A 21,550-nucleotide genomic window follows, 5' to 3' on the forward strand; every position below is an offset into this window, starting at 1 on the left:
TGGGGCTGTTCAGTCTGGAGAAGAGAAGGCTCAGGCTGATCTTTTTAAGTGTCTGAGTACGTGATGTGTTGGAGTACAGAAAGTGGAGCCAGAGTCCTCCTGGCAGTATACAGTGGAAGGAGGTGGGACAGTGGGTATGAATTGAAATACAGGAAAATCTCTTAAACATAAGAGAAAATGTTTGAGGTTGGCCAACCACTGGAACAGTCCAAGGATATTTTGGAGCCTTCATCCTTGAATGTACTTAACAGCCAGCTGAACACAGCCTTGGCTATCCTGCTCTCAGTGACCCTGCTCTGAGCCAGTGGGTTGCACCAAGCAATCTGCAGAGCTGCCTTCCTGCCTTGGCCATTCTGTCAGCCTGTAAAAGCAATTAGTTGGATCACAGGACTTTGGCTCAATAGGGATCACTCAGCTATGGAGTAGTAAACAGGAGAGTTAGTACAAGTACAGGACACCTAGAGGCTCTATCTTGACAGTAAGCAATGCCTTTTCTGTATAATCAAGTTAAGTGTTGGTTATAGTTTCCACTTCTAATTATAACTACATGCTTTTTCTTTCAATGAGCAACATTTTTCACACTGCAATTAAAAATATGCCTACACACACACACATGCACTTATGCCAAGAATGAAGAAGGAAGTTTTAGTAACATTATGAAAATATGATTCTTAAAGCATTTGAATAGACTGAGTGAACTGCTCCTCTAGTTGATTTTTTTTTTTAAACAAAACCTAGATTTCTTCAGGCTATACTTCTATGTGCATCCCTTTTCCTCCCTCATTATTTCTCCCATATGTCACAATTTCTGAAGTGACCTTTAACTGTGAAGAGGTGAGTTGTTAATTTATAAATCATAAGTAACCCTTTGTGAAAGTAGGCATCTGCAGAGAGCATCCATATTCTGTGAAAGGTAGCAATACAAATTCAGGACTTGTCTGATGTAAAATAGTCTGGGGGGAGAAGAGTGGTTAAAGGTAACTGCTGAGAAAACTTGCAAACAAAGGAATAAAAATATCAAAGTATTGATGAATATGGGTCTTCACTGAAGATGTATCTGAGTACCTTCAAATTAGAGAGGGGAGGGGTGAGGTAACTGTTTAACATGTATGTGTCTGTGTATGGGCTGGTGCAGGAATGAGAGAGCAAGGGCATGGGAGGAGTTTGGAAGACATCTCTTAGATCTCCCCTTACTCTTGTAGGCTCCATGTTTCACATCTATGAAGATTCATTGGGTTGTTGCTGTGCCCAGCAAATGCTGCTCGGGAATCTCTTTGCTCTCCTGGTTAGAAATGTTTCTTTACATTTTCTCCTCATCTTGTGAGTTAACATGGCTTTTGGGGTTTTTCCACCCACCATGGTATTTCATCAATCCTGTTTGCTCTTTGTCCTTTGTGCTTGAGAAGGTGTGGTAAGGTAGGTTTTCCTTCTCCTGAGAGTACAAGCAGCACTACTCTGTGTTTTATTTTACACCACGTGCTGGACAGACAAGACATGATAAGGAGTGCTACATTGTAACCCAGATTAAACTTCAGTATTGCGTTCTATATTGAGTTTGACTCATCCATTGTCCATTTAATACTTTTTTCTCTCATTTTCAGTAACCTGTGAAGCAATTAATGGGCCTGTATTTGTGAAATGGACTCAAAACTATGAGAGAAGCAAAGTGTCCGTGGTCTTTTGAAAATCACAGGAATTTTAAATATCTTTCTCTAGCTACTCAGAATTGCTTAAACTGTCTCTGAAACTCATCTCATGATAATATTGGGGTTTTTTTGAGCTGTACAGTAAGGATTGGTTTGAATTTTTTCATGTCATCGGGGCTGCTTTTCTCTCCTTAGCTCCTACACATACAGCTTGGCCTTTTCTCCAAAATGGATTTTTGCTATCTTGCCTGTGGGTGAGAGTGTGTGTTAATTTGTATTTATCTGTCAGCCAGAGAACCACCTGTGTGCTGTCTGGTAAAGCAGGGTGCTGACTGGGATGAGTTTTGTTGAAGAAGTTATACATGGAAAGAGTGTTGGGTTTTTCACTTACCTGAAACAGCCTCCATTTCACACTTCCATAGAACCATGTTTTCCCTACAACCCTTTCTTTTACTGCTAATTATAACCTTCTCTTATGAGTTCTCACAGCCATAGAATTCCCAAACTGTACAAAGGGGAGAAAGAAGGATTTAATAATTCAGAGAAAAAATGATTGAGTGAAAAGGAAAAGAAAAATTATTGTGGGAAAAGAAAAGGAGCTCTGATGTATATGGGGCTTTATATGCCATTGTGGAACTATTTAAATAATTTAGCTGCCAAATGAATCACACTCCTGTTCTGTCATTCATGGAGGGGTCTGATAAGGCAGAAGCTTTGTATGAACAGGATGTTTTCAGAACAGGGTGTTTGAGCAGCCCATTCTGTCTTGAAGTAAAAATTATTTTCAGCAGGCATATTCTAAACACATTGTACCTGTGTGAGAGAAGTACAAAAACCACAAAATCCTACAGTAGAATTTTGTGCCTGAGTTCAGCAACACTTGGCAGAGGCCAGCCAGGATAGGAAATTATCTAAATTATATTTAGAAATAGAATATTTGCCTCTCTAGGACAAACTTGTGAGAAACTGGTATTAGGTTGATATTAGGCTTAATTTAGGAAAATAGAGGAATAGTGAAATTATGATAGAGTGGTTAAGGGAGAAGATTGTAATGGCTGAGCCATGTTTGCTGTTCTGAATAGTTAAAACTGGTGACCTCTGTTAAAACAGATAAAAATAAAGAAATAAAAGGATGGCAAAGAGTAAAAACTTCTGTTGAATTGCTAACAAGGTCTGAATTTAACAAGGGTGACTGAAAGGGAGTGAAGCTGTGGGTTGGGGTTAAAAGGCTTGAATAGGGCACTGTGACCCAGGGTAGTGTGTTGAAAAATGTAAATGTAGTTAAAAAAACCCCAGACAGCACTAAGATGAAAGTGCACTGGAGGAAATGCAGAGTAATGTTCAAGTGCAGCATACCAGCTCTGCTGTATTTCCTTTTGGGTTTTTGGGTTTGGGTTTTTTGGGTTGTTTGTTTTTCATTTTTTAGGTGTTTTTTCTTCCATTTTCTTCCTCAGTTATCACCTTGCTACTAAGCATGCCCCGTGGCTTTCTCTGCAGACCATAAACACCTGTAAACCATCTCTACTGCACCTATTTCACAGAGGTTTGGTATAAAGATGAGGGACAAGACAAGTAAAAGTCGATGGAATGCATGGGAAGTTGAGAATTGGAGGCCTGAGGTGGAGCAGAATGGCTCTTGGGAGCCACCCCATAGAGCCACTGTTTGTACTGAGGTTACCAAGGTTTAGTATAGGCAGTGATGAGTTCTTGGATTTAAAGATCCTGTGACACTGTGTACTGGCAAAGGCAGACATCTGTGTTTGTAATAAATTTTTATCTTGTGGTGTTTTCAAACTTGCCATGGCGTCTTTATATTGATTCCCCTCCAATTAGCCTCCTTTGAAACTGCACTAAACTGTGTAATCAAAATCAATTTGTTTTATTTTCTTTTTGGTTTTGGGTTTCACTTTTGACAGATACTCATCAGTAGTTACTTTATATATCTTTGTTTTATGAAATCTTTCCTAATTGGTGGTTTGCAATGTTACCTTCATGGATCTGATCCAAAGCTCATGTAGTCTAATTTATGGCTCCCTTTGGATTGCACTGCCTATTGCTAATCATGAAGTGCATACTCTTCAATTTACACTGTTTGAATATTTTAAAATTTAACTTTGTACATGTGTGTGTGTCTTATCTATCTCCAAACCACACTTGGAGTTTTTTCACAGTCTCTAAGGAGAAGCAGAAAAAACTGCAAACTGCATGGACCAATGTTGACACTTAAACTTACACCCCTATGGAGCTGGTTTATTGCCTTTTTCTTTCTTGAAACCTCACTCTTTTAAATTATATTAATAAGAAATAATTCTAATTGTCTAAGGACAAAATCTTAGAAGTTGAATCAGGTAGATTTGCTTTGCTGTATCAAGGTGAGGTGGCAGAAGGTAGCCCTTGCATCTTTTACTTTTGCAGAGGCTGAGTTTCATTCTGAAGTCTCTTTTCCTCTTTGTGGCAAGTGGTATTTAGACCATCTTTCTTGGCTGCATCTGAATATCAGAGTCAGCTGTGATTTGTTGTGTTTGGGATCCCTGCAAACAGTACCCCTGGAATGTGCAGGGGGCAGTTCTTGCTCATGCTGATGAATTCTGCTAGAGCAGCTCAGCATGCCTTTGTTCTGCAGCTGATTATAACAACTTCAGGCCTGAGGGCTGTAAGTGCTCAGCATGTCAAGAACTGACCACCTGCATGAACCTTTCTTTCTCCTGAATACCTGGTTAATATCTAATTAATGACCACATTATTTAAAATTGTTCGTGTGTTTATGTCCCTTTGCCTGTAAAACTTAGTGACACCTCTGATATTTGCTCACAGTGAATTAGGGCTGAACCTTCAAGAGGAACATGAACTCTGAACTCATGTAAGCCCTTTAGTGGCTGCTGTGGTGGCTTCTCTGTCACCAGCCCTTAACCAGTCTCATCAATACTGCTTGGGGACACTTTGAGTATAAACAATGCTAAATAAAGCTTGATGTTGTGCAGTACAGCACTACCAGTGCAGATGGCAAACAGCAGTTTAGTTTTTTGTGAAGTTGGACCACTTACACAGCGTTTGCATAAATTCAAGCATGATCTGATGCAAGGAGAAGTAACGTGTAGCTGTGTTTTCAGAGCAGCATGCCAAAAGCAAAGCCAGCTAATGACAGTGTGTTTCTGATTTGAGCTTCAGGTATACACTTTTTTTCTTTTTGGTAATACATGACTGATTCAAATAATAACATGTTTGTGTGAACCCAGTGTCCCGAAAATGATTATGCAAGAAGTGTGATCAGAGGGCTCTGTTAACTTTGTGGAGCTTGAGGATGAACTAGAACTTCTGCTTAATATGGAACTTATTTGGCCCTTTAAAGCAGAATTGCATCAATTGGAATTTACCAATAGCTATCAAGACACTGAATCTGAATTCTGATGCAATTAAAAAGGAGAACTACTGTCATAATTTTGCTGCTTTCTTGCAAACCTTGTAACAAGAACCATGGGAAGAACTGACATGACTGTCCTCTTTTCATGAGAAGATGCTGACAGAAGCAACAATGGTGAGCTAAAGGCTGCAAAAGTTTATTTCAGAAGCTGTTTCTACATAGCTTTATAGTCATTCTGCTGAGATTGGAAGAGTAACTGTTGTTGTAGTTTACTGTCATAAATAACCCAACCTTGAGGACTTTTATAGCCCCAAAAATGCCTCAATATAATGAAAATTTGTAACTCTTGAGGTAAGAGTCATCATATAGGGTGAAAATTAACATCTTGCATGAGCACCTGGTTTTCTGCAGGAGCTTTTAGAAGCTGCCTTTGCCAAGAGCAAAGCTCCTTTCTGTACCCATTCTTTTCTTGTCAGGAAGAAAGGAGTTGCCACATTCCTGGATGAGCTGACCACCTGACTCACAAGGGCATTTTACCATGTTTAGTCAAATATGATAGCCTATCATATCAAACACATTTCCAGGGTGTATTTCTACTTTTGAAGATCTTAAATAATGAATTTTTAATTTTCAAAAATTGATAGAATTCATGGAGAAAACTATCTACTTGCTCTTTAAAAAGAGAATAAATTTGGAATAGATGAATTGACATCACTAAAGCCTGAGGCATAAGTTTAATTAGTTACTGGCATAGGTTCCACTACAGCTATTATGCAGTTCATACCTCAGGGAGTGTTTGTCTCAATGGATTTATACTGTCTTATGCTGCATGGATTTTTCTTACTAATGTTAAAAGTAATGAGCGGAGGTGTTAGGAAAACTTTTTTCATTAATTTCTGAAATGTTAGGATTTTTAAACATATAACAGTGTATCATTATCTTAATATTTTTTTCTTTTTACTCTTTCTGGAATGGGCTTTTGAATCTTTGCAGAGACACTAGGGATTTATTATATTTCTTGAACAAAATCCTTCTCAGGTACCAGAGCAGTTGTTTTTTTTTTTTCAGAGGAAGTATCTGTATTAGTAGGAATGGAGCATGGGTGCAAGCAGAAATGTGGGTTTCTGTTGTTTTTAACAGTGAACTTGAATTTTTGTAGTTATTAAAATTATCTTTGGTTTTATGAACCATGGAATATCCCCATGGCAAAATGGCAGCAAGTTACCCTTGCACTTTTTTGGGTCTGAATGTGTTCCAGGTCGCCAGAGGGTGCCTGGGAATTTGTCCCAAACCCAGGCTTAGCTCACTCATGGTCCTGTTCCTGATCCCTGTGGGAGGTGCTGGGCACTGGGCTGTGTCTGAGAGTCTGTGTCAGCACTTTCCAGGGCTCCTTCTTGTGTGGAGCCTCAGGATGCTTTTAGCACCTGAACTCCTCAGAGTCTGGCCTCCAATGGTCCTGGAGGAGCAGATTCTCCAGTGGGCACTGCTTTATCAGTGCAGTTGCTGGCATTCAGACTTCTGAAAAGATTGCATTTCCAGCCCAAAAATTCAAACTGGATTATAAAGAAAATTTGTGTGCTTGTGCACTATGGCACTGTCCTAAAACTGGAAGCTGTAGTTTCAGGTCATGCCTTTGGTGCCAAGTTTAGCACATGAGAAACCAGGTATAAAGTTTCTTTTCCCTAGGACAAAGTAAGATGAGATACTGAGGGAGAAACCTGTGGATCATAATGCACTAATTAGAAGGGATCAATGAATTAAAGTATCTTCTCCCTTCTGGTTTGGTACAACGTGGAAAATTACTAGCAATTAGCATGCAGCATTGTGGATTTACCTTTCCTTGTTTTGAAACTCCTTAAAACTGGCTGTGAAGAAAACATCTTGAAATGCAGTTTTGGAGATTTTTTGCTACTTCTACTGTTTATGAAATTGCCTTTACTAATTGAGAAGCATCACAAACCCTGGAAGTCACCTGTTTGCCTCTTCCTGCTTTTGGGCTATTGGGGTTGCACAGAAGTGTCAAACATCTGCAGGTCTTCAAGCCACTCCTAAACCTTCCTTTGACAGCTGTGTCAGAGACCATGCCAAAATCTAGGTGTAAGATGTGTTATTAACTCCTTGGGTAGACACAGCCCTTTCAGGGTCTTGGACACCTCAAACAGTTTTGGCACAACTTCTCCCCCAGGGTGGCTGCTTTAATCTGTGTTCAAGGAGCTCAGACAGTTACTTTTTCATTTGCCACTTCTTTTTTATTGACTTCCAAGTAGCAGCTGAAGGAGTCAGCGTTGAACGTTTCTTGTTCTTAAAATGACTGCTCTCTTGCTCATGTTCAAGCAGAAGCTCCTCCTCAGAGATCTGGTTGGAGACACAGATGAATCATCCTCCTCTCTCCCTCCCTCTGTGGTGCCACAGAAAGTCACTGGAGCTGATGCCTGAGCTCCTGAGACCAAGGGGGAGCAATGGAAAGGCAGCTGGAAAGGCTGTCTTGTAGAAATGATCAGAGTACTGAAGCTTACCATCAACGAAAATAATTTAGAAAAAATTATATTTTTAATGAATCATCTGTTAAAAGCCACATTTTTAGAGCATAGGAGGGCTGGGAAATAATGGTTCAAGTTTGGGGATTAAGTACTAAGGAAGATAGCATCTCTTTTTGGTCTGTGAAATTGTTAGAAAATGTTTCCAGCCCTGGAAAACTTGATATCATATATGCAATCCTGAGGCTCTAGATAGGAGCAAGCCTGTATTTCATCAAGCTGTGTGAATGTGCACAATCCCATCACTGAATGGTTGATTGTTTAAAAATAATTGTCAACAGCCCTATGACCTCATCCCTTGGTGTGAAGGAAGCCAAGAGATTTCTTTGTATTATTCACTGTTTTTCTCTAAATGCAAATCGAACAAACTACAAATCTTTCAACAAGAAAGTGGATAAAGAGATACTAAAGATTCAAACAAATTATAAACACATGAAAGGGAAAAGCAGAAATCAACATAATCTTGCCTGTTGGCCGGCTTTTGATGCCAGTTCTGTCTAAAGTCTGCCATGGTGGAAGCAAGAGGAAAGAGAAGGGTAATCTGTAGGTGTCTCAAGAAGAATATGACATTTCTAACTATTACAGAACTGTGGATGCCATGGGATAGAGAGAGGGAAATTGCAAGTGCTTCTCACAGTGGCTTGTGAGAATTTTTAAGGAGTTGTAAAGATGTGATAACTTGTTTAGTATAAACAATCTGCAGGTGGTGTTTCTCTACTTCGTCTTTCTGTTCTTCTCAAGGACAGTGTGTGAGGAAGATGTTTTTGTTAGTTAGCCAATCAAATAAAATCTCTGATATCACTCTATAAAAACTGTGTGGTTCTCTTGAATAAAACCTTCTTTGCTCTTTTTACAATACTGTCTCCTGCCTGTTCCTGTGTTATTCTTGTTGCAAGAGTGACACAGAACCATGCTTGTCACAGCTGGTCTTTGGGGTGAGATTTCCTGTAAGAAATGCCTTTGCCTGGTTTTACTACTGCTGTGCACTGACCACTTCACACACTGAAATAAACACAACAGCTTCAGCTGTACAAGCATCTTTGTAAAATGATCATCCATGCTGTGTGTGGTTGGTGAATGAGACCCCTTTGCAGCCTTTGTAATCACTATCATTACAGCTAGTGAACGAGGTTCTTGTAAGAGGAATACCTTTTCTCCCTGGCATTTAGGGAAATAATATGCATTTAAGATTGATAGGATAGGGATCCAGTTGCAGTGGGGTGATTTGAAGTTCTGAGGGGTTCCAGGAAGTTCAGACAGCATGTCTGGGTGTTGCCACAGGAAATCTAACTTGGAATGGCTTGGATCCTGCCTGCCTGTATCTGTGTATCCAGGGCAGTGTTCTCAAAGATACAGTGCTGCAGCAGTGCTGGTAGGCAGAGAATCAGCGTGCCTGGAGAGTTCTTGTTCTCCTGTTGCCTTACTTGAAGCTCTGAGCCTGGCCTGCTGGGCTTTGCTCCATGGTGACCCTGGTGGGTGATGGTGAGCTTTGCCTGCCATGGTTTCTTGGCCCCTCAGCACTTCTGGACACACTGAAGTTTCTTCAGGTTGCTTCGGAAGTTTGTAGAAACTTCCCAAGAGTGTTATCTTAACATTTGCTACCCATGAGAGGTCTTTGCCTTTGCTTCTTCCCTTTCTCACTTCCTCCTCGCTCTCCTCTCTTCTGCTCTAGAGAAACCGCTCCATTGAGCAACAGCCTGTGGCTGCTCAGGGTGGTCACCTGCAGGCAGCTCTGAACCCAGAGCAGCTTGATCCAAACCCACAGTGAGAACATGGAAATGCAGCCTAATGTTTATCACAGAAGAGATGGAATGGTTGAATGCTGCTTTGTGTTATAGCAAATGCCTGTACAAGAGGGAAAACTCTGATTCTCACTGAATCTGAATGTAATATACTGTGATTTTTAATTTTCTGTTATTAATTTACCTACATGGTACATATTTTCACAGTTTCTTAAAAAGCAGTGCAGCAGTAATGAGGTAATGCAGACAAGGATAAATCTACAATTAGATTTGAAGCTTTCAGCTGTATTTTAAATGGAACTGTACTTTTTAGAAAGGCATGCTTTCTATTTTTTCTAGTCATAATGTAAAAAAGTCAAACTAATTTTATTGATGTGGGGAAGCAAGTATTGATAATAAGTTTGAGTGCCCTTATTTCTCAGCATTTACTGGGGGGAAGGGGCATTTTCTAACATTTGATAATCTGAATTCCATCTGGGTTGGGTTTTTTGTTTGGTTTTTTTGGGGGGAGTTTTTTTGGTCATTTTTGGTGGGGTTTTTTTAGTGGTTTTTAAAAAAAATTTTGGGGGGAGAGTGTTTCACATTTTTGAAGACAAGAAACTATACTAAAACCTGAGCAATGGTATGCTGCAACAGCTGGGAAATAATGATCTCAAACAAAGAAGGAGTGGGGGAAGCCAAGAACCAAGGATGATTTTAGGCAGCTGTGTCTTTTAGCATAGGAATGGCTTTCAGAAAGTGAGGATAGAGAAACAGACAGTAGATGCCAAAGAATTCTTGCTGGGGCATAGGGTCTTGTGGTGCATTTTGAAGGATTTATTCTCATTTGGAACGTTTGGAGGACTCTAAGCAGTCCTTTCACTGTGATGGGATATCCTTACTCAGGCACTCCCATTGCTGATCTGGTTTCAGGGCGCTGATGCCAGAGGTGGAAGCTGCCCTGTGACAGAGGGGGTGACTTTCTGAGTGCCCTGGGTCTCCTGCCTCCTCCCACTGCCAGCCTCTGTGGAAGAATGGGCAGTGTGGTGTATGGGAAGGCTCTCGAGGCATGTGACAATTAATATTGACTTTTGACAAAGATCTGAGTTTGGGGTAGCCTCTGTCACTGTGCCTGTGTGTGCAGGTGGGCAAAACAACTGGTCAGGAGAGGGTCATGCTTTCAGAGCTCTCTTAGTGGGAGAAAGAAATAATCAGTTTTGACCAAAAGCTCTGAGGTGTGGGTATGATCAGAGCTGAAGCCCTTTGTTTGTGGTTGCAGGACATCTGTAAACAATGTGACTTTAACAGGAAGTATTTTTTTTTTACACATAAATAACAAAAAATATCCTGGGTGTCAAGAGTTAGGGCAAAAAGGATTATAGATATGTGGGTGGCCTGGAGTCTGCTTGCATTGGGAGATGGATTAACTGGAGTTTTTACTTGCATTTAAATATTTATTAGAGGTCCTAATAAAAGGAAAAGTAATTATGCAAAATAAGAGTATTCATTGCTATCCTACCCACAAAATGCCAGACTTAACAGTGAAATGGCTTTGTGCCTTTTTTCACTAGAAGTGTGCCCAGGCACCACTGAATGAAACATACAATTAACCAGTTGTTTTCTGGAGTTCTCTGTTGTGGGGCCAGTGTCTCTTTTTCCTCATAGCAAAAAAGAGATGAATTTCTTGTAGTTAATTTCTAGATAATTTTAGGGAAGCCTAGTTGTTTTGGAACCACTTTGGTTAAGTAAAAATGAAATGTTTTCAGTTGTGGTGTATTGTATCATTTTTTCTCCTGAATGGAAAGATTAAACAATTTAACTACTGCATTCTGTAGTTCCAGGGTAAATGTTTTGTCTGGAGTAAAATTCTGGTCTCCACTCAGTACTATAATTCCTATTTAATTTAATGGAAACAGGGCTTCACCCTTAAGTCTGAGTAGATCTACTCTAAATGTGAGTGGGATGCTGATTAAATAGCAGTTAAAAACAGAACAAAGCCTTTTGTCAAGGTAGATGATGTGTGTGTGTGTTACATCTGACTCGCACTGTATCCCAGAATAGACCCAGAGCTGCTGTTGGTACAGTTTACAGGTCTTGCAGCAGAATACATTTCTGTATTGCAAAAATCATTCCCTTTCATGCTGCTTTCCTTCAGCTGTGGGGGAGCTGTACACAGAGGTCAGAAAAGTATTACAGACGTTTCAGAGTCAGACAGAGCACAGAGCTTAAAAACAAAACAAAACCAAACAAAAAGCTGTCTTTGTGTGCTGGTCTCAGTAAACTGTGCTTTGCTGGCTCCCTGCTTTTGGCTGCAGCCATTGGAAATTAAGAGGCTAAAAGTGAAGCTGGCAGAGAGCAGAACCACGTGTGATTTTTGAGTGGAGCACGTTACAAGCTGTGGTGCTGTTTGGGGGGGAGGAGAAAGGCAGCCCCAGCTTAGAACCCTGTTGGGCAGAGCCAGAACCCTCTGGGTGAGTATCCTGCTGCTCCTGCACAGCTCTGAGAGCTCATCTCACCAGCACAGCAAGTTCCACTCTGAAGGATTGAAAGGTGTTGGTGGAGGGATTTTTTTTAGAGGGAGAGTTTCAGCTTGTTAGCTTGACATGGCTTTGAGGGTTTTGTGCATCTAAAAAAAGGCACATTATTTTTCTTCTTTTTAGATGTTATTGAAGATACCACTCTTATGATTTAAAAAAACAAACCCCAACCAAGCAAAAAACAACCACCAAAAAATCCAGCTACAAATAACTTCCTCACTTGTTTAGCATAAAATTATTCCTGGGAGATCTTAGCTCATTTATTCTCATGACTTGTATTTCTGATTAAAAAGTTCCTCCTCTTCCTGTTATTTTACTATTCCTTCCCCTCTGATGTATTTTTAGAAAATAATCACACATATTTTCAATGTATCAAAAAGGCCAAGCTATTTTGATTTCCCCTTTCAAGTGTCCTTTCCACTGATTGATCCAGCCCTTTGCTTTGCCCCCTGAGTGTGGTTGGTCCTTCACTGCAGAACTGTGTGCAGCCCTTCAGCAAAGCCTTGGCACCGAGTTACCTACATGGTAGCAGACAGTTTTTTACAAGGCTCCTGCCTTAAGTCAGCCTCTTCAGTTTTCTTATTCAGACTCCTTATCTGGTTTCAGCTGCTTTCCCCCCCTTCCTCCTGGCTCTTTCTACTCTTCAGTTTCAGCCCTTCCCATTTGTTCCCTTCCTTGTCAGGTATGGCTGCTTCTTCCTCACTCCCACCTCTGGGATTTCTTCAGCTTGTCTTATTTTTTCCAGCCATGCCAGGCCTCCTCCTCTTTCCCCCAGCTCTGTTTCCTTTCCCTCTCCCCATTTTTCATCTCAGGTTATCCCATTAAATTTGCTCTGCTTCACCCTTGTTTGCTTCCCCAACAGGTTTTTGATCCAAGTCCTTATTTCAATGTAAATGCTCTTCCTCCTCCAGTGCTTTTGCTCCTTCAGTGTGATTTTTGGTGATTCCCTCTTGCTGTGGCACTGCCTGGGCTGCTGGGAGCACAGGGCTGGGGCTTGGAGCCAATTTCTGCACCTGGCACCAGCAAGGGGATTTCTGCCCTCCTGCTCACAGCCTTCAGTGGGTGCACTTGAGCATCCCAGTGTGTGTGACAGTAGTGAGTGACAATGAAATCCACAACTGTCCTAACAACTATTCCTAAATCTGCCAGTTGTTTACTTTTTAATTTTTTTAAATTTTGAAATAATTATTTTTTACCATAATTGCGAGATTTTTTTATGAGGATACCTCAAAGCATATTCATTGCATAAATATTACCCATGGTAATATTTAAAGGTATGACGTGTTAAAACTTGTGTTTTTCAAAAGTTTAGGATTTTAGGATAGTTAAGACTACTTTGTCCTAAACTTTCTGCCCCCATCCCCAGAAGCAGGTTCTTGTTGGAAATAAAAGAAGGGGATCCTGACATTGCTTTTTTAAAATATCAAATATTTTGTATTATCCTTTTTAAAAAGGATTGTCAAGATAATACCTAGATAAATGCAGGTTTTATAATAGGAAGTTATTTGCAATAATGGAGAGTACTAGAGGGTTCCTGTGAAATTTGTATAGTGTAAGTTAGATTTTTCAAGAAGACTAAAGAAGGTCAGTTTTATTGTTGAACTTGTAACTTAAAACATAGCTTTAAGCAAATCAGAACCAAAGAAAGTATGTTATTGTACAAAATAAGCATTTCCCTATTTTTAATTTGAGCAAGCTATTAAAAGGCCATAAAATTTTAACTGCTACCTCAGCCAAATTTTATAGTCTTGTTTTCATTCAAGATGCTTGGAATAAGTATCAACAAGCATTTAAAGATAAATTGGATTTTTAGCTGAAAATTTTATTTATCTGGTATAAAACTTATTATTAGTGGGAGGCATACTTACCTCTATGTATGATTTGCATCCATGTGCCAAAGAGTATCATGCATTTAATTAATAATTATTTGCCCTTCATTTGATTAATATTATATTTGTACAGTTGGCTGATGTGAATTAAAATTTTATTTCCTGAAAATATTGTACTGTTTTTTCTGTTCATAATGTAGATTTTTATCCCCAGTTTGTGCAGTATCATGTATATATTGAACTGTGAGCTCTTGAATACGAGGGCTCCAGCTTGAAATGCAAATGTTTTTAGTGCTGAGTTACTTTTTTTTTTTTCCTGGAAGAAAAAAAAATCACAAAAGAGCAGAATGTATTTCCTTATATGTCATAAGAAAAAAAAAAAATCTCCTGAGGCAACAAATAGATACAGTATTGACTGAAATATCTAATATCTGCTCATTGCTTGGCAGAGATAGTACTGAGCCACCCTTAGAAAATCTGTGCTGTTCCAGAGCCCACTCAATAGATTTAGGAGCACACAGCTTATGAGGGAAGTAAGTGCATTACAAATATCCTGCTTGAATTTACTCCTTGGTGCAGACTGTTTAAAGATGCTATGAATAGTAGAAAAAGCAAAGCTAAAATCAGGAATTTTGTGTGCTCTGATAGCTGTTCTCTAATATGAAATGAAATAGTTTTAATTTCAAATGAAATCAAAATTGTTTGTGTTAAAGGCAGTCAAAAAGTAAACATACTTGGTTGCACAGTTGAAATATTTCTTTCCACTTTGGACAGTGTTGTGAATCTTTTTGTTTCTCACAAGTGTGGAGTCTAATATAAGGATTCACCTCTCTGAGCACATCACAACGAGTGCTGTGGAAAGGGGACTTGGGGATCACTCTAAGCCTTTTCATTATGAGGGCTTCCTCTTGGGAAATGAAGGGATATTTTTATTTTTAATACTCTTTCCCTCTCTAGCTAACATGCTGTCTGACATGCTGGCAATGGCAAGGTCCTGGACGGTGTGTTCATCCACCCGGAATTGTCACTGCTGGATCCCTCAGTTGGGCTTGGAATGGGCTCCCTCTGCAAACCTCTGCATGTCATTAGAACAAATGATGCAAACTGCTTGGGCTGAGGAGGTGGGAAGTGATTGCTCTTTGCTGGCGCTGATAGGATGCTTGTTTTTCCCGTGAGCTGGTGAATGGGTCTGAATCACCATAACAAAGTGTTCGGGGTTGTTTCACACTCCGTGGTTGCTCTCTTACTGCTTATGAAAGTACACATTATTGTTGTTTCCACGTTCTTACAGTTTCTCCCAGGAGCCTGGGAATGTTTGTCATCTCCTAGTGCCCCCCTCCTCCCCCATCTGGTTCTGAGACAAAAGATGTCTAAATCCCCCATGTTCCTTTAGTGCTTCTTCAATGGCCTGTGTCACCATATTTTGCCATTTAATACAGGGAATGTAAACTCCTCCGCACAGGGCTCAGCACAGGGATGGAGAATCTGGGTCTGGGAGGGAGAGGAGTTTCTCTTGCCACAGCCCAGCTGAGCTGTGATCTGTTGAAGCATCTTAGTAAGGAGGGAGACTTAGGAAAAATCCTTTGTATCCATATGGAATCTTAGCTTACCAGTAAACCAGACCCAGGATAACTGTGTCAGCACTATGTCTTTTGAGTGGAATAGACTGATGCTATGACCTAGTAGGGTAATTCTGCTGTATGCTACTAGGTAGAGGGACATTTACAGTGTATTAAAAATAAAACAACCTGTAACCTTTGTAAGTTGCAAAATAGCAATATCAAGTACATGTAACTGAAAGAATTACAATGTACCCTTCCTCCTCCTCATTCCCTGGACTCTCTGGTGCTGCTGGAAGGACAGCTGAGGGTGTTTTTTTTTTTCTTTTTCTTTTTTCCTTTTCTAATATGTTCAGAATCTGTTGAGGCTGTTGCAGTATTCAGGTGTGATAGCACATGTGTGGTTTGTCCTGCTCGGCTTTGAGTGAAGAATTTGTGGCTGTGGTTGTATGGGAGTGATAGTGCAGAGCATGTACTAGGGAAGAGATAAACTACTTAAATTGCATCATTTTTCCTTATTTCTTCTGTAGTCTAGGCACAAAGTACCACATTCATGTCTTAAAAAAAAAAGGCCTTTTTTTAAATTTTGAAGAAGAGGTTGCTCTATTCCTCATTTGTAGTAATGAAATGTACTTATGGATATCTTACCCAGTCTTAAGAAATTTATTTTCATCATTTTAACCTAAAATGTGAAAATTACATTTGGAGTTGTCTGTTTACTTAACTGAGATTGATTACTTTGAAGAAAATGAATTTGCCTGTCTTTGAGAGCATGTAGAAATAATCTGTGATTCACCTATTAGGCATACTCTATGGTATTTCTGAAAATAATTTAAAAGGAGGAGGAGAAGGAGGAGGAGGAGGCCGTCCTGAGGCAGCCTAATGTTAACTGCAAAGGTCTCAGAAGTGATATAGCTGAGCAGGATTTGTCAAAGCTGTGATGAGTTAATAGTGAAGAACATAAGTGATGAAATCCATTTTCTGTTGGTTGACCTTTTAAAATATTTGATATTTCTTCTTGTGTTATTTTTACATGAGCCTTTCTTGAAAATATGATGATCTTACTTCACTTTAACTCCACCTTCACCCATTTTTAGTTCCAGCTCCCCCTCTCCCCTCCTTTTTTATTTTATTAAAGCATTTGTCAGATGTGCTGACAGGAGTGTGAAGAAAAGGCAGTGAGGTGTCCCTTGTTGTGCCTCAGAAATTATTTGAAGTAGAGTAATTGGGGGTCTGGGGATGGAAAAACTGGAGATTACATCCTAAAATAGATCTTAAGAACTGAAAGGATGGGCCACAACTTTGATATCCTCTGTGCTTGTTTTGAAAGGGTTATGGAAAGTCCATATGGTTAAGCTGCAGATGACTGTCCATATGACATTCCTCTTCTGCCACACAAGTTTCTCCTTTCTCTGTAACTAATTAACTCTATGGCTGGTTCTGTACACGGGGTGTTTAGAGCCTGCAGAGTTAAACCCAGCCATGACCGTGGCAGCTCCCAGTGATTCCAGCTGTCTGGCAGCCTTTCACCAATTCAGCACATTTTTTAAGCTGTAGGATTGGGTTCCTGGGTCTGTGTTAGCAGTTTGATTGTCTCTGCTGCTCCACCCCTAGTGCAGCAGGAAAGCTTAGAGTGCATTTCCCAGTGGATTTAGAATTATTTTTCTATGGGGAATCTAAACCTCCATACTAGTAATAAAGACTTTTAAAAAACCCTCCAAAAACTCCTGAGTGGACAAGGCCTAGCGCATTCATGCAAACTTCTTGCATGAGTAGTTGGGTCTTATGGATGCCTTGAAGACCAGCAGAAGAGCTTTGGGAGTATTGCTTCCTCATGTTACAGCCAATAAAGTACAGAGATTGCTGCTTCAGACACATGGCTCTCTTTGGGCATAGGGGAACATTCCAGTTGTGGAAGAGAGAAGGGCAGGGCTCTCCCACTGACTTATATATGTATGCTTTAAGAGCTTTGGCATGATGGAATAAGAAATTAGTCTGCAAATTTTAAAAGGAAGCTTAAACATGTATGTCCTGGTTTATGGCTTGCATGTCATCTGTTGTGTTGCTTAAGCAGCTGGAAAAGGTATCAGCTATTTAAATCTAAATTAAAAACTTTTGATTAAAAATACATGCTTGTTTTCCTTTCTTGTACCAATTGAAGTTCCCTTCTATGTGTAACAGAAGGTATTTTATCTCTTCCATATAGCATGGTGATTTTAGTTCTCACTTATTTCAAGCTCACTGTGCAAAGCTGAGGGTTGCCCCAGGTTTTAAAAGACTGTGGCAAAAGAACTGAAAATACTGAGATAATCACTGCATTTTTGCATAAGGGCTGCATTAGGGAGGTAATGTGATAGGACTGCAAGGCCTGGCCTTCTGCAGGTAAGCAAAGGCAGCTCAGGCTGCTTGCCTGACATCAGTGCATGTTGGTGGAGTTGCATCCCCCCTGCATGGAGACAGAGGTTACACCTTGAAATGAAGGAGCTGCTGTGGTCCTGGTGTGTCCTGTCCAGTGCCCTTTACCCAGCGGCTGAGAAGAACAGGCTCCTCTGAATGAACCCTTTAGTGTTGTGTTTCTTGTTACGTCTCCAAATGGGAGCATAAAATTACCATTAAATCATTTTTGTTCTCTGTTTTGGTGCTGCATATAACCTGCCAGCTCTGGGCTTGATGCTTTGAATATTGAAATACTTTGAGTATCTACTTCCAGTGTCCATCTTGCTCTTGATTATAGCCTGTTATTACATTTTTTGAGTGGATAAATGTCATTTCTTCCATTTATTTGTATGAAAATTTGCTTGTTATCTAATGTTGGTGACTCCTAACTTGATCTCTTTCACTCAGGAAAAATCACTGTGGATTTTTGAGAAAAGAAAGTCCAACCTCCTCTGCTTATTCAAATTGCCTGTTTTCTTTCTTAAATTAGGTCTTCCAACTAAGCTGTCACTTATAATTTAAATGTGACAGAGGAGGTGGCTGAGTTGCGTTTAGTTTTTTACCTTGAAAAACTGTAGGTCAAACCGAAACTATAGCAATGGTTACACTTCATAGAGTCCAGGAGAAGGACAGGGAAACATCATTTCCAAGGCAGGGAACCAATTGTGACTAGGTGTGCAATATATATGCTGAGAGAAGAATTGCACACATAAAAGTAAAAAAAGGTAAAACCTTATTGAATAGGTGACTTGGTACTTGGTCTGCTAGGATGTAATCTATGCAGGTCACTATACTGAACTCCCTGTACCTTTGCTTTCTCAAGTAATATCTTACAGAAATTATCTAGACATCCTAGTGAGAATATTCTGTGTGTAACCCTAGGAGAAAAATGCTGTGAATATGCCACTCCTGCTCATTGCAGAACTGTACTGTAATGGCGTTAAGCTTTCATGTATTTACCACTCCTAATCCATATGTACAAAGTTGCAGACAATAACCAATTTTTACAAGAAAATATAGGTGCTAACTTTAACTTGCTGCTGTCTTGCAGTGCTGTCAGTGCTGTCTTTGATGACCAGGGATCTCAGGAAAGTGACTTGGCAGATGTAGATGTGGAACAGTTTATAATTTGTCCTTACTAAGCATTATGTCTCTCATATGTTTCTGAGGTTTTTTTTTTTTTTTTTGGTTTTTATTTTGTTTTGTTAAAATTTACCTATCTATGTTAGGGGAAAAGTAGTTTTCAAATCCCTCCCTTCCCCTTTGAGTTTTGTAAACAATAGATTGAGTGTTAGACTACCAGTGCCTGCTGATTTATGTGTTCCTGCTGTTCCAGACCCAGTGCCTGGTTTGCCAGGCTTCTGGCTCTGTTAGGGCATGTTTTGTATTTAGCAGTTAATCCATGGACTGACTTGATTTTCAAGGGAGAGAGTTTTGCTTTCCACAGCCAGATCTTTGACTGGAGCTGATGCCCTACCTGCTGGATTATTAATACCCAGTTCAAAGTGTCCAGTTCATGTTTCATTTATTGACTTCCCATTTTCCCTCTTTTAAGTCTTGGTTGTTATAGAAATACTGAGTTTTGGTGACAAACTATTTCTTCTCAAGTACCGCATAAAATAAGGTGAAACTTGTTAGCAGGAACTGTTACTATATTATTGTGGACATCTGTAATTGTAGAATTTGTATTTTTTCCCCCTTTCAACAGCTCAGCCCCCTATTATTTTAATGCATACTTCCAGGCTGTAAAGGAGCTGTTATAATAAAGGGTGTTTACAGGACTCTGCTGCAGTCTCAGGAAATTCAGAGAGGCTTTTTTGCAGCCTGTCCCAATCCCCAGCCTCTCTGGAAGCTTTCTTGCATAGTTACTCTAGCTGTGAATTTACAACAGTACCTCAGCACACCAGGGAAAAAGCTGACTGGGCTTCATTGGATAAAAGATGAATACTACTTTGTGCAAATGTTGTGGTGTTTAGAGTATTTCTTCCCAGTCTCAGACATTTTCAGTGGGTCTTGGGTCTAATTCAGCATATGTGCTGCGTTTTAAAAACAAACAGGGTTGGTTTCATGTTCTTACTGAGAACCCTGTACAGTTTCTGAGGGTGGGAGGCAGAGTGCTGTGTGGGAAGGCAGGAATACATTGATGCTGAAGGGCTCTTCACCTGCACTACATGTTGCTAAGTTCCCTTTTCCCCCTCATTTATCTGCATTCCTGGGTGTTATCCCACCCCCATTTTGAGGATTTCTTGGCCTTTTTTTGCATGTTAACTAAAATCTTGCAGGCTTTGATGGCTGTTCAGTTAGCAGAGCTGATGTCACTCCCTTTAGTGTACCTAGCACTAAGAGTTGCACAGTTGGCTTTTCCTCTGTCCCCAAGCAAATAGGATAGTCAGAAAATAAAGTTGGATTGTATTCAGGCTTTGGGGCGGGTTCTAATATCTTTCAGTTTTAATTTCCAGCTGTTTGTAATAAAAAAAACCTGCTTTAGAAATGATCATCAGCTTGATACAGTTATATGGTGAATAAAACCTGCATCTTCAAACCTGTATATCAGTTTTTGAGGCTTATTTTTTGCTTGTCAGTCTGTAGTGGTACAGTATCTCATGGTGGTTTTTGTGCTTGCCCTCCTGAGATTCAGTGTTTCAGCAGGATACACATGCAGCATAAAAGGTTATGAAGATAACGAGTTGAGATTATTACAGTGGTGATATCACTGCAACAGGCAGAGAGACATCTGGCTGTGGTCAGATACAGGTGCTCTTGGGTTTTGTATTGCTGTTTCCTCTGACATCTGGATAGCGCAGCTCTGAGTTTTCTTCCTCTGAAGAACAAAAAGTCATGTCCAATGCACATGTCTGCTGTGAATGTCCTTACAAATATATAAGACTGGCTTTTCACGTGTAAAGTGACAGGATGAGAGCCACCAAGCAGTTTTTCTTGTGCTGTTAGACCCTGTTGAATCATTGCTCTCTGCCCTGCAGATCAAGGCTTCTCAGCTCCTTCAGCCAGGTGCTGCCTGTGGTCACTGCCTGGGCAGGGTTACAGGTGATGCTCACGATGTCAGTGCTGCCACTTCTGCTTCAGACTGGATCACACAAGCATGGAATTGAGCTAAACATGATAAAATCTAAATCAACACTTCCATGTTTAGTACCATTGAAATGGGATAGCTTTTTCAAGAAGATGTGAAAAAATCTGGACACCTTCCACAAGTGTCATGAATCAGCTAGATTTGCTAGCTTTCTCTTGCAATCCATTTGGGCAGAATTTCTACTGGTGATGATGATAATTTTCTAATGTATCCAGCAGACACCTATTCAAGCAGTGACTGGGGAATAGAATCAAAACAATCAGAGTGTTCTTATTTAAATAATTGCATTAAGTGTCCACTTAACTGGATAATATTAGATTTATGAAATAAAGCTTACAGAATTAAACAGAGTATAAATGAGTGTCAATTTACTACACTCTTGCCTTCTACATTATCAGAAGTATTTTACACATAATATGGCAATTCAGATTTTTGTTATTTTAAAATACACTGAACAGCTTTGGTATTCATTTACACAAAATAATGTCCTAAAATACTGTTCACTGTAGAACAGCAGAGTGGGGAAAATATTTTGGTTCAAAATAGTCTTCAGGGCATCTTTTCTTTTGTACATCTCATATTGGTAAAATGAGGAAAGAAGTTTAAAAACTTGATGTGAGAAGAGAATGGAAGTAAAATTTAGCTGTGTCCTCCAGAGGGTACTTTAAAAGTTATTGATTTTTAGAAATAAGTTGTGGAGATTGATTCTAATTTTCTATGGGTTTTTTCTGTTAATCTCATTTTGTGTGTGTGTGTGTGTGTGAATTAAGAATGCAAGTAGACATGATAATTCTTGTTGTTTAATATATTTTTTTCCCTTGTTTTAAAAATAC

The 21,550-nt window shown here is 39.8% G+C and overlaps 1 protein-coding gene across 4 annotated transcripts in view; it reads left to right on the forward strand.

Moving 5' to 3' along the window:
- SH3KBP1 (SH3 domain containing kinase binding protein 1) overlaps positions 1–21,550 on the forward strand; it is a 212,147-nt gene that overhangs the window by 39,367 nt on the left and 151,230 nt on the right. Inside the window, exon 1 of one of the 4 annotated variants that reach the window (XM_064707612.1) lies at positions 11,522–11,736. The exons of the other annotated variants lie outside the window; for them this stretch is intronic. The gene's annotated coding sequence lies outside the window, so the exon portion shown is untranslated. Of the gene's footprint in view, positions 1–11,521; positions 11,737–21,550 lie in introns of those variants that run through there. 4 annotated transcript variants of the gene reach the window in all.

Source organism: Zonotrichia leucophrys, chromosome 1 (assembly GCF_028769735.1).
Source record: "Zonotrichia leucophrys gambelii isolate GWCS_2022_RI chromosome 1, RI_Zleu_2.0, whole genome shotgun sequence".
Classification (NCBI taxonomy): domain Eukaryota; kingdom Metazoa; phylum Chordata; class Aves; order Passeriformes; family Passerellidae; genus Zonotrichia; species Zonotrichia leucophrys.